The sequence below is a fragment of the Elaeis guineensis genome, chromosome 16, assembly GCF_000442705.2.
Source record: "Elaeis guineensis isolate ETL-2024a chromosome 16, EG11, whole genome shotgun sequence".
Taxonomy (NCBI): domain Eukaryota; kingdom Viridiplantae; phylum Streptophyta; class Magnoliopsida; order Arecales; family Arecaceae; genus Elaeis; species Elaeis guineensis.
The window spans coordinates 26,459,495-26,474,156 of NC_026008.2; positions in this window are offsets into that span (position 1 = coordinate 26,459,495).

The window sequence follows — 14,662 nt, forward strand, 5'->3', positions numbered from 1 at the left end:
TCTATTACAAGCTACGGTTCTTCCATACTTAGGCGCTTCAGAACTTCGAAGAAGATTTCCTTGGGCAGTTCAATCGGAGCCAGTGTAGCCAACTTGGAGAGAAGGTCGGCCCTGGTATTTTCTGCTCTTAGAATCTACTTGATATCAAAGTTGCCGAAGGAGGAGATGATCTCTTTTACCTTTACGAGATACTTGACCATACTGTCCTTCCGAGCTTCATAGTTTCCACTGACTTATCCCACCACCAATTGGGAGTCACTGTAGACTTGGAGCCGATCTACTTCTAATTCTTTGGCGATCTTCAGTCCAGCAATCAGAGCTTCATATTCTGCTCCATTATTTGTCGCAAAAAATTCGAAGCGCAGTGCGTACTCCGTGATAATTCCTTCTGGATTGGCCAAGATCAGGCCCGCGCCCGTGCCTAATATGTTGGAGGAACCGTCCACATAGAGGGCCCAAAAACCATCAGGGAGATCTGTTCTTTCTTCAGGAGAGTTCGGCTGGAGCCCTGGGTTGTCAGCTTCACCTCGTTCAAGTGCGGCTTCTTCCGAAATAGTGCATTCCACTATGAAGTCTGCTAATATCTGAACTTTTATCGCCGACCGAGGTCGATAGTTGATTTCGAATTTTGTGAGCTCGACTGCCCATTTCGCTATCCTTCCAGAAGTATCCGCTCGATGCAAAACTGCCTTAATCGATTGGTCGGTGAGCAGTGTTATGGTGTGCCCTTGAAAGTAAGATCGGAGCCTTCGAGCTACAATCAACAAGGCGTAAGTTAGTTTCTCTGACTTAGTATACCTGGTTTCGACGTCTCTCAATACTCAACTTATGTAGTAGATCGACCGTTGAATTTTTGCTTCTTCCTTAACCAGAACTACTGCGAGAGCCACAGAGGAGACCGCCAGGTATAGGAACAACTCCTCTTCGGGTTCGGGCTTTGCCAATAGCGGAGGTGAGCCGAGGTAGCTCTTTAATTCTTCAAATGCTTGCTGATATTCAGTGGTCCAACAAAAGTTCTTCGGCTGCTTGAGAGTCTGAAAGAAAGGTAGGCACCGTTCGGTCGACCTTGAGACGAAGCGATTCAGAGCTGCTACTCTCTCAGTAAGACGCTGAACTTCCTTTATTGACTTCAGGGCAGTTATTTTCTGGATGGCACGAATCTTTTTCGGATTTGCTTCGATCCCGCACCCCAATACCATAAAGCCCAAAAATTTTTCTGAGGTCACTCCAAAAGTGCACTTGGCTGGGTTCAGCTTCATCTTATATTTTCAAAGGGCGCTGAAGGTCTCCTCAAGGTCGGCGATGTGGTTCATAGTGGATTTACTTTTTATAAGCATGTCATCCACGTAGACCTCCATGTTGCGGCCGATCTGCTCCTTGAAGATCTTGTTCACCAGCCGCTGATAGGTCACCCCTGCATTTTTTAGGCCAAAAGATATGATCTTGTAACAATAAAGACCACGGTTAGTAATAAAAGTAGTTTTTTCTTCATCCTCTGGTGCCATCCTGATTTGATTGTAGGCAAAAAATACATCCATGAAAGTGAGAAGCTCATGGCCCGAGGTTGCATCCACTAATTGGTCAATTTTGGGCAGAGGGTAACTGTCCTTCGGGCATGCTTTGTTCAGCTTTTTGAAGTCTACACACATCCTCTACTTGCCGTTCGCCTTCTTGACGAGAACCACATTGGAGACCCAGTTCGGGTAGTTGACTTCTTTGATGAATCCGACTTTCAGGAGTTTATCAACTTCCTCAGCTATTGCTTTCTACCTTTCCGATGCATGACCTCGGATTTTTTCCTTCATCGGTCGATGTTTGGGATCAGCAGCTAGATGGTGTTCCATGACTTCCGCATCAATCTCCGGTATATCCGTCGGAACCCAAGCCAAAATATCCACATTCTTTTGTAAAAAATTGATGAGCCGTGTCCATACCTCTTCTCCCAGGTTGGAGCTGATCTTCACCACATGCTCCTCATTCCCATCGTTCAAAGGAATTAAGACAAGATCTTCAATTGGCTCACCCCGTTCTTCAGCAAGGTCATCGCGGGTGTCTAATCCATCAATCGGACAGGGGTCAGACTGAGCATTTCTTTGTAGGGCTATGTTATAGCAGTGTCTCGCCAGGACTTGATCTCCTCTGACCTCTCCAACCCCTTGGCTAGTAGGAAATTTCAATTTCAAATTGTAGGTCGATACCACAGCTTGGAGGGCGTTAAGGCCAGGTCGGTCGAGTATTGTGTTGTAGGTAGACGGTGCCCTTACTACTAGAAAATTCACTTGCGCTCTAGATTGTTTCGGGTACCGACCCGCAACTACGGTTAAAGTTATTACTCCTTCCACCGACACAGCATCGCCAGTGAACCCCACCAACAAGGAGCTTATCGGCCTTAATCGACCATCCGAAATGGATATTTTTGAGAATGCATCATAAAATAAAATATTGACAGAGTTTTCACTATCAACAAGAATGCGGCATACATCATAGTCAGCAATATTTAAAGAAACTACAACCGCATCATTATGGGGGAATTGAATCTCCTTGGCATCTTCTTCAGTAAAGGTTATAGATTCTTCAGTCCTCTGTCGCTTGGACGGTCCGGCCGATCCACTGGCTGCTCTCCATCGAGGTCCTTCAGAGATGGTGTTGATGATCCTGATTGGAGGCCGATCTTCAGGCTGTTCTTCCCTCCTTGACGGCTCTGGCTGTGGTAGGGCCTTCGATCGATCCTCCCTACCTTCAGGCTGACGTCGGATGAATTTGTCAAGCCGACCTCGTCTGATGAGCTCTTCGATCTCATTTCAGAGCTGAATACACTCCTCCGTGTCATGATCGTGGTCACGATGATAGAGGCAGAACTTGTTAGGGTTACACTTTCCGAGGTGTGAGCGCATCCTTTCCGGCCTTAGCAGCTGCTCCCTGAACTCCATCAGCACTTGGACTTTTGGAGCATTGAGAGGGGCGTAGCTATGAAATCTTCCTGGGGGAGAGCTCCACCAAACTCTGCGGTCTGGGCTCCTCTACCTACGAGCTCGGGGAGGAGTTCGGACACGCTTGTGTCCGAAGAGAGTTCGAGAACGTGGCCGAGTGAAGCTCGACCCTTTTGCAACTGTGGGCTTGCTGGAGTCATCCGTCTGCTGTTCTTTCACGGCCTCCTCATCCTTCAGCTTGAAGGCTTCTTCTGCTCGGGCATATCCTTCAATCCGAGTTAGTAAATCAGCAAATTCTCTGGGATACTTCTTTTTCAAGGAAAATAGAAGATCGTTCTTTTGAAGACCGCTCTTCAGGGTGGCCATTGCAACTGATTGGTTCAAGTTCCAGACCTCCAATACGGCGGTGTTAAAACAGTTGACGTAAGTTCGGATGGATTCTCCCTCCTTTTGCTTGATGTTGATGAGGGACTCCGAACCTCTCCGGGGATGCCGGCTGCTGACAAAATGGGCCGCAAACTGATGGCTTATTTGATCAAAGGAGAAGATATTATCTGACTTCAGTGTCGAGTACCAATTTCTTGCTGCTCCCTTCAAGGTAGATGGAAAAGCTCGGCACAGAATGGCGTCTAGCGCGTCATGAAGCAGCATCATTGTCCGAAAGGCCTCCAGGTGGTCAATCGGATCCAAGGTTCTGTCGTAGCTCTCAAATTGGGGGAGCTTGAAGTTCGACGGGATCGATTCCTGCATAATAATTTGAGAGAAAGGAGGGTCAGTACAAATATCCTCACCGTAAGCAGGAGGAGCATGACGGAGCTCTTCGATTCGTCGGTTCATCTCCTGAAACCTTTGATCCAGGAGATTCTCTCGATTGCGAGTCTTGAGGGTCTTCTGGCAGAATGGAGGTAGGGACCCTCCGGAGGTGGAATTGTGATCAGACGGAGGGCTCTCCACCCTCTGCTTCCCCTTTCCGGGGAAGACAGGGTGACTGGCCCAAGTGGGCCGCCCGATCGTCGGATTCTGGAACTCCGACGATGCTCTTTCCAGCCGCACAGATACCTGCGGCTGCTGCTGCTGCTGCATGGCCTGCACTGCTTCGGTGAGGCCCCTAACCTGCTGAACCAGCAGGTCGAACTGCACCATGCCGACTGCCGTTGCCGGAGGAGGAGGAGCCTGAAAAATTGGAGACGAGGTCGGAGCTTGCGGATCTCGCTGAGATCTGGCCACAGAGGCCGTTGATCGCCTGGTGGATGCCTTTCGGGGAGGCATCAGGTGGGGATCTGGCAGGAGAAGAGGAAGAAAATGTCGGAAAAGATGACCGGAGACAGTCCCATTGAGTACTTTTTTAAGAACAAGGATCCTGCGAAGACACAAAAAACCCTTCCTCTAGTGCCAATTCTGTTGGTGCAGAATTCCGCTGACGCCAGAGAAGCTGGAGTCGAGGAGATCACGGCCGCCGTCGGGACCTGCAAGGAATGTCTAAATCGGAGTTGGGGGTGCTCCGGCAAGACCCTCCGACGCTCAAGTCAGTACTCTGCTTCAATAGAAATGGAGCACTCGAATAAAATTTTAGCAGAGTTTCGAGATAGAGTTTAGAGCTTACAGAAGAACGTATCTGGGGGATCTCTTTTATAGATGGGAGAGCGTAACTAATTGACAGCAACATCCATAACTGTCTGGTGTGGGTCGTTCGGGGCCACGTGGAGTTTGTTACAGAGAGTAGTGGTGTTAGTGGGCCGTTCGGGGCCACGTAGAGTTTGTTACGGAGAGTGAAGTAGTGTCCATTATTGCGACTTACCAGAGAGTGGTGGGGCCACGTGGAATTTGTTACAGAGAGTGGAGTGATGTCCGTTATCGTGACTTGCCAGAGAGTTCAGGCCGGACAGCTAAAACTTGGTTGAGATGTCTGGTGGAGCGGAATAGCTCTCTATCTCAGCAATCTGAGAGAAGTTCGGATGTTTTTGAGGTTGCTGACGGGCTGTTATTGAGTGCCTTAAGCGTTGATACTGTAGACCGAAGTCATCTGCTGTAGAAGCTCGGACGAAAACTTTCTGTTGGAGAAGTCCGGTAGGAGTCCGATTGCTAGAGAAGTTCGTCTGAAATTTATCTGATGTAGAAGCTCGTCTGAAGACTGTCTGTTGGAGAGGTCTGATTTCACGAGGAATCCAGCAGAAGATCGGTCGATAGTGGAGTTCGAAAGGCGTTGTGGAAGTTCGTCCGCTGGAGGAGTCTTGAGGACACTATGGAAGGTTGACCGCTGGAGGAGTCTGGAATTCAATTCTATTGTAGAAGTTCGGATGGAGTCTGATTCTTGTTGGAGTCCGAAAGGAGGCCGCTTACTGTAGAAGCAGTCTGGAAGGAGGTCGCTTACTATAGAAGCTCAGACGAAGATCGATTGCCGTGGAAGCTCAGATGGAGACTTCTTATTGTAGAAGCTCGGATGAAGTCCACTTGCAATAGAAGTTCGGAGTAGAGATCCGACTGATGGAGCCTGTCCGTTGTAGATGTTCGTCTGGGATCCATCCGCAGAAGTTCGGACGGAGTCCGGCTCTTGTAGGAGCTCGGATGAAATTCAGAAGGCGGTCGACCACCGTAGAAACTTGGATGGAGTCTGGTTACTGTAGAAGTCCTGCCGCTGGAGAAGCTCGGTCATTGATGAAGTCTGGAAGAAGTTCGGAGTAAAGTCGATCGTGGCTGGAAGAAGTCTGTAAGAGATTCATAGAATAGTCGATCACTGTAGAAAATCGGCTGATAGTGAAGTCCAGAGAGCATTTGGGGCAGTCCGGTAGATGAATGGAGGAGCTCATTATTGGAGTAGTCCGGATGGCATGATAGGAGTTCGTCCGTTGGAGGAATTTGGAGGACACTGTGGAAGGTCGACAGCTGGAGAAGTCCGGATGGTATTATGGAAGCTTGGACAGCCGGGGGAGTTCAGAAAGATGCCGCACAAGGTCGGAAGCCGGAAGAGCACTAGGAGGGTCGGTCTCTTACGAACTTCGGCTGGGGTTATTTTATACCCAACAATTATAATGAAAATAGTTAAGATTTTATCTCTTGGGGGTGAGAGAATGGACTCATTTTGTGTATCAAGAGTCGCTTGATCTCCTTGAAGGACAGAATTAGAGATGTGCTTCCATGGTTATATGTGTGCGTGCGTGCATGCGCACTGTGAGTTTAGAGTCCTTGTGCATGAAAAGGCATGGCTATTGTTGCACCTCGGAAGTGAGAGAATGGACTCATTTTGCATCAAGAGTCGCTCGATCTCCTTGAAGGATAAACTTAGAGACGTGCTTCCATAGTTACGTGTGCGCGCGTGCGCTATGAGTTTAAAGGGCATGGCTATTGTTGTATCGGGGGAGTGAGAGAATGGACTCATTTTGTGTATCAAGAGTCGCTCGATCTCCTTGAAGGACAGAATTGGAGATGTGCTTCCATAGTCTTAGACTCTTAGCCACTTCTGGACTCATTCTTACCTAGTTGTAATTAAATAATAGATGCTATAAGAACCCTTAAATTATTATTATTATTATTATTATTATTATTATTATTATTATTATTATTATTATTATTATTATTTTAACAATGAACAATGGTACATGATTACACTTCTTAAGGAATCTTCGATGATCGGTAGGCCTTCTATGCATCACCCTTACAGGTGAGCCTCCAAGGTTAACTATTACCGAGTATCCTACTTTGTGAAAGGTGATGAAACTTATCAAGAGAGCAAGCTCGTTAACTAATTCTGGTGATTGAACACTGTTAAATAAAGAACAACAACTTTGTTACTCTTCCAGCCTGCTCAACAATTTATTTTTACCAATTAATCAAATAAGTTGAGTTGTTGAAGGTTCGTTAATCTATGAACTTTAGGCACTTTTTCCTTGGTGCTTTTAAATGCAAGCCTTTTGGCCGGGTTTTTAGCCAAAAAATCAACTAAATGTCTTTCAATCAGGTGGAGCATCATATGCTCATGCAAATATATGAAAATGGGATGGAGATTACCAGCCCCACCCAAGTGCAAGTGTGATTCAAACCCTTGTCATCGCACCGAACTGATCATCATCATCATCATCTTCATCTTCTTCTAGTAGCAATGCCTGCTGGCACCTGCACAATATATCATCATCATCATCAATTTCTTCTTCTTCATGTCCTTCTTTTAGCGATGCCATTTGGCACCTGCACTAATATATCAGCATCTTGAGTTTCTATTGTCTCCGCTACAAATTGAATTTCCTTCTAGTAGCGATACCAGCTGGCACCTGTACTCAGATATCATTATCATCATCATCATCATCATCATCTTCTTCTTCTTCTTCTTCTTCTTTTAGCGATGCCCACTAGCACCTGCACTAATATATCAGTATCTTGACTTTCCATTATCTCTAATACATATGGAATTTTTAATTTTATGTCTTTGCAATTGTCATCTGTCTGTTCAATTTATAAGACTAACATGAATATGTTTTCATAAAATAAAAATGTCTAGTAGCAGATCTCTTCGCATATTATTAGTAGAGTTACAATTAAAGGAATCTGTAAGTCCTAATTTTTTGATAAAGCCAATCACCTTTTGTCTCTCTTCTAAAACATTGTCTGTAGAGAGGCATGAGCAGAATGACTAGCCATATCTGCGTATATACAAATTTGTTTTACTTAATCAAACTAGCAAGTAGGTATGAAGTTTCAAGCAAGCCATGATTGACTTTTGAAGTAGAAATCTAGGTTTATTTGAATACTGCAAAATATTAAGGATATCAATGTGGTATCGCTTTTCTTATAAAGGAATAACAGTAGTAGCATGCAAGGTTTAAAAATATCAGTGGTAACCATGGTACCATTTTTTACTACTGGACCGATACCTTCATGGTGTGGTGTGGTGTCCTAATACCACATTAGGATGCCATTTTTTCTCATTTTTTACCTTGTTGATATCCAAAATTAATATTAAGTTAATTTTATTTTGTTTCTTTCATGTTTAAGGATGGAGGATGGGTGGAAGTGTGTGAAATCCCTCGTTCCCTTCTCTTATCCTTTCCTTTCTTTTTACGGATATTTAATTACCGATCCCTCACTTAATGCCGCTATAACAAAAACTCTCCGTTGATTAAAATTGTAACTCCCCGTCCCTACTTATCATGACCCAACAATTTTGGCACGAGATAATTTAAATAATATCCAAAATAACCTTTCAAACCCCAAACTCCATTAGGCAGCCAAAAAAAAAAAAAAAAGAAGACAAGACGAAGGAAGACTCCCAGCGGGTGCTATGTCGGAACCCCATCTTTCCCTCCCCGGCCCGCCCTCCCCTCTCCGGCGATCGCCTACGATAGCTTCCCCTTGCCGGCCCACGATGCGACGGCCCCCTTCCCCTCCCCAGTGTCCAAAACCCCTCTTCCCCTCCCCTCCTCGCCCGCAACAGCCCCCTCCCCTCCTCTCCCCAGCGACCGCCCGCGACGGCCTCCCTCGCCAACCCATGGTACGACTGGTCCCCCTCCCCTCCCCAATGGGTGCTGCACCAGAATCCCATCTTCTCCTCCTTGGCCCACCCTCCCCTCCCCAGCGACTGCTCGCAGCAGCCTCCCCTCATCGGCCCGTGATGCGACAGCCTCCCCCTCCTCCTCGACGCTCGAAACCCTCTTCTCCTCCCCGATGACCGCACACAATAGCATCCCCTTGTCGGCCCGTCCGTGATAACCTCCCCTCACCATGCTCCTTGTTGTCACCAGCATCGGCCTTCGTCGGTCCATGGAGAGGACCATAAGCCATGAGAAACGGGCTGAAAATGCCTTTCGATCCATGCCTCACTCCATTGATCGCACAAAATTTTATTTTAAATAATAAAAATAAAATATATAAAAATAAAAATAGTATAATAATAAAATAATAATAAAATAAAAAATATATAATAAATATATAATAAATAATAATAATAAATAATAATATAATTTATTTTCAATAATTAAAAAAATAAAAAAATAAAAATAATATTAAAAAATAATATAAAATAAAAAAATATACAATAAAAATGTGATCTATTTTGCAATCAATTTTAAAAATTAAAATATTATAAAACATAAATTGTGACCATTTTTAATTAAAAAATTTAAAAATAATTAGCTATCAATTTTTTGATCGATTTTATTAATAAAAAATATTTTAACAAAATTATTATGATAGATAAAATTAATTAAAAAAATTAAAAATAATTATCGATAAATTTTGTGATCGATTTTATTAATAAAAAATTTAAAAATAATTAGTGACTATTTTTGCAATTGATTTATTAAATTTTTTTAATAAATTTAACAATCAATTTTATGATCGATTTTAGTAATCGATTTAGCGATCGATTTTGCAACCAATTTTTATAAAATAAAATATTATAAAATTTAAATTATTTTTTATGGTTACTTGTTCATCAAATGGAATGGTCGTTAAATTAATATAATACATAGTTTAATTAACATGGTACATAATATATGAACATTGTATACAGTTAAATTAACACGGTACATAGTTAAATAACATGATACACAGTTAAATTAATACAGTACACAGTTAAATTAAACATGATATATAATTAAATAAATATAATATATAGTTAAATTAATACGGTATATAGTTAATTAAACATAGTATATAATTAAATAAACATGATACACAGTAAATAATCATTGTACATAGTTAAATGAATATGATATATAGTTAATTTAATATTGTATATAGTTCATTTAACACTGCACACAGTTAAATGAATTCTGCACACAGTTAAGTTAATATAGCACACAGTTAATTTAACACTACACATAGTTAATTTAATATTATACATAGTTAAATGAACTCTACACATAGTTGATTTAACATATACACAGTTAATTTAGCACTGCATATAGTTAAATGAACCCTGCATACAGTTAATTTAACACTGCACACAATTAAATCAATTATGTACAGTGTTAAATTAACTATATGTGGAGTTTATTTAACTGTGTATAGCGTTAAATTAACTATGTGCAATATTAAATTAACTATATATAGTGTTAAATTAACTGCATACAGGGTTCATTTAACTGTATACAGTGTTAAATTAATTATATACAGTATTAAATTAACTGTATACCATATGCATTTAACTATGTACATCGTTCATTTATTGTGTACTATATTAATTTAACTGTATACCATATTTAGTTAACTGTGTACCATATTAATTTAATTATATATATTATTCATTTAATTATATACCATATTTAATTAACTATGTATTGTGTTAATTTAACTTTGTATTATATTTACTTAACTGTATACCATATTAATTTAACTGTGTATAGTGTTCATTTACTACATACCATATTAATTAAACTGTATATCATAGCTAGTTAATTTAATCCTATACATAGTTAATTTAATACTATATACAGTTAATTTGATATTATACATAGTTAAATAAACCCTGTATATAGTTAATTTAATATTGCACATAGTTAAATGAATCCTGCACATAGTTAACTTAATATTACATATAGTTAATTTAATACTGCACACAGTTAAATGAATCCTGTACACAGTTGATTTAACATTGCACACAGTTAAATGAACCCTTCACATAGTTAATTTAATATTGCACATAATTAACTATGTGCAGTGTTAAATTAACTGTGTGCAGGATTTATTTAACTATATGTAGTATTCAATTAACTATGTCTATTATTAAATTAACTATGTACAGTATTCATTTATTATGTACTATGTTAATTTAACTATGTACCATATTTAGTTAATTATATACTATATTAATTTCACTATGTATAGTATTCATTTAATTATGTACCATATTTAATTAATTATGTACTATGTTAATTTAACTGTATACCATGTTTACTTAACTTGTATCGTGTTAATTTAATTGTGTATATTACTCATTTACTACGTACTATGTTAATTAAACTGTGTATCATAGTTAGTTAATTTAATCTTGCTTACAGTTAATTTAACACCGTACACAGTTAACTTAACACTGCACACAGTTAAATGAATCCTGTATACAGTTAATTTAACACTGCACACAGTTTAACACTACACACAATTAATTTAATATTGTATATCGTTAATTTAACACTACACACAGTTAAATAAACCCTGCACATAGTTAATTTAATATTGCACATAGTTAAATTAATACAGCACACAGTTAATTTAATACTACATAGTTAAGTGAACCCTGCATACAGTTAATTTAATACTGCACATAGTTAAATCAATTGTGTGCATTGTTAAATTAACTATGTATAGGGTTCATTTAATTAATACTATACAAAATTAATTTAACACTACGCATAGTTAATTTATTATTATTTTTAAAAAGTAACCATGTCAGTGTTAAATTAACTATGTACAGGATTCATTTAATTAACACTGCACATAGTTAATTTATTATTATTTTTAAAAAATAATTTAAAAAATAATATTTATTTATTATTGAAATCATCAAGGGAGCAGACTCAAACTTTGGCATTGGAGGGGGATTATGGGTGTTCGACACAGAGCCACGGGAGCAAATTCAAACTCATCATGGATTGAGGTGTATGGTGTACTTATGCCTCTCCATATGACATCAACTCCTTACCAAATTAACTAAACAAAAATTACTGCAAAAATTATAGTAAAAAATATTGATTTTAAAAAATAATTTTAAAAGCATAAACCATAGCTCCCCAGTGCCCCCTACATATTTTTAAAAATTATTTTTTTTAAAATAATATTTTATAATTATTTTAAAAATCTAATTATTTTTATTATAAAAAATAATTTATTTTTAAATATTTTTAAATATTTTATTTTATTTTTTATTTTTAGTCATTTGAAAAATTATTTTTAGAAAGAATTATTTATAGAAATTATTTTTAAAACTATTTTTAGAAAGAATTATTAGTAAAAAATTATTAATTTTAAAAAATATAAATAAATAAATATATAAAATATTTTTTGGAAAGTGTGACTCATTAAAAATATTTTAAAAATATAAATAAATAAATAAATAAATAAAATATTATTATTATTATTTGATACTTATTTTTATTTTTATTATTATTTTTTAATTTTTCTACTTCTTTCTCCTTCCCTCGCATGCCACAGACTCCCCCCTCCCTTCTCCTCCCCACGTCGCACCTCCAGCACCGCACGGCAATCCCTCGTGGCCCCCGACGCTGCCCCCTGGCCACCTGCACTACCCACCGACTGCCCCTGGAAACCCACACCACTTTCCCCCTCGGCCACCCGTGCTGCCCCCTAGCCACTTGCACCACCCCCCGGCTACTGCTCTGTGTCATCGGCAATGCATCCCGACTGCCAGCTGCCCGCACCGCCTTCGATCGCCCCTTTCATTCACCCCCTCCATTTGTCCAAAAAAAAAAGCATGAAATCGCCAGCCCAAGAGGCGAGAGGAGGCCGTCGCGGGTAGAGCTGGCAAAATATAACCCGACCCACCAATCCAATTCGTGTTCGACCCGCCATAAACAGATTTAGATTTAGGCTAAATAAGTTTGGATCAAAAATGGATCGATCCGTTTAACCCGTTTAATAATTGGATCAGATTTAGGTTTTAAATATCTGACATGTTTAACTCATTTAACCCATTTAATATTCAGATCGGATTGAGTCAGATAACCTATTTAATCGATTTCTGACCCATTTAACCTAACCTGTTTAATCTGTTTAAATCATTTAAGATCTATTTAACCTGTTTAAAATCTATTTAATCTATTTCTGACCCATTTAACCCGACCTGTTTAACTCGTTTAACCCATTTAATCTAATTTGACCTATTTAATAAATGAATTAAATGGGTTGGATCGGATTACCTATTTAATAAATAGGTCAAGTTTAAGTTTGAATTTTTGACCCATTTAATAAATAAGTCGGATTTGGGTTGACAATTTTCTGATCTGACTTGTATTGATCCGATCCATTTATAACCTGACCGAACCTGATTGCCACCCCTACTCATAGGCGGTCGTCGAGGAGGGGAGGGGGGGCCATCGCAAGCGGTCACTGGGGAGGGGAAGAGGGGGTTCGGGCATCGAAAAGAGGGTGATGAGCACCATTGCCATGCTCTCCCTGAGGCTTTTATTGGGAAGAAAGAACTTGAAGAGAAGCCACGGAACAGAGTATTCAATTTGAGGGTATTTTGGTCTTATTAAGAGATTTAAAGTTAAAATTTCATTTGTAATGGATCAGAAGTTATAAATTGGATCAATAGGGATTAAAAATTGAACTCCGATCCATAAATGGACCGGGCATTAATTTTCCCTCTCTCTCCCTCTCTCTCTCCCTCTCTTTCTCTTTCTCAGTCAAAAGCCACCCCAAAGGTCATGGATAGCATAAAGAATGGAGAGCTGGCCTTTTCTCCCTTTTCTCAAATTAAGCCAAATCAACTGGTTAGGACTTTTTGTATGCCATGATATCAGCCTGAACCGGTTAGTACTTACTGATATATGTGATTACGTGTGATAAATACAAATCGGGGTTCATTTTGGTGTACCAGGTCTTACGCTAATGCTGATTTCTTACTGGAAAGGTATGGTATCGGTGTAATCATCCTGTTACTCTAATATAAGTAGACTATGGTGTGTAATGAAGAAAGGGAATGGGAGAAAAAATAAACAATAGAAGAGCTCTCTTTTATGAGCACTTTTCTGATTCATATACAAAGCCAATATGCTAAGGGGATTTACCTTAAAGAATTTTGAGTGGGTCTTGCCCAGGTATGGCTATCCAAAAAGGGGGGTTGAATTAGGTATTTAAAAATTTGAACTTTAATTATAATGAAATTACTACAAAGTGCTTGGTGGAATAAATTAAAATACAACTAAGAAATGAGAACAATAAAGAAAAGATCACAAAATCACAAACATAATTCTTTTATAGTAGTTCGATATCAAACTCGGTACTTACATCCACTCTTTAAGCTCTTCTTAGAAATTCTATTATAATCCTTCTTTGATTATGGTGTGTTTATTTTTCTGGACTCAAAAATAAATTTAGTTGATTTTTTTGGGATCACCAACTGCAATCCTACATCGATAGTTTTTCGAGCTCACGATCAACCTAGTTGGTTTTAACCTTGGCTCACCAACTACAACCATACACTCGTCCAATTACGGATTTGGATCAGTCTAAATCCCAAGTTTCTTTCCCTCAAAGAAACTTGTAAAGAAACAAAAATACAAAGAATAAAATTCAGCACAAAATAAATAAAAAAAATAAAAACTCTATTGAAGCACGATGAAGAGATCGATGGATTATTCTTTGATGCTTGGCTTTCTCTTTTTTGAATGCTGAGAGGATGCTCTAAATGTTATGGATGATCACTTCTTGAATGCCCTTTGAATTTGATGCTTGATTTATCTCTTTTCACTCATTTTTTTGGATATTCAAGGAAGCTCTCAATTTTAAATGATTTCTTCTTTCAATCCACTTTCCTACTTTTTCTTTTGATTCTCCATCTTTAATTAGACTTAAAAATGGCTGGAGAAGAGGATCTAGCCATTGGAGATGACAAACTAGACATTGGAGGGTGTTTGAGGCAGAAAGTTGAAGTTTTCAAAAATTAATCGTTACAGTGACTTAGTCGACTAACTTTTCTCTGAGTCGATCAAGATCCTATCTTGATCGACTAACTTGAATTCTAGATCGACTAAGTCTCCTGACTTTCAAATTCAATCTTT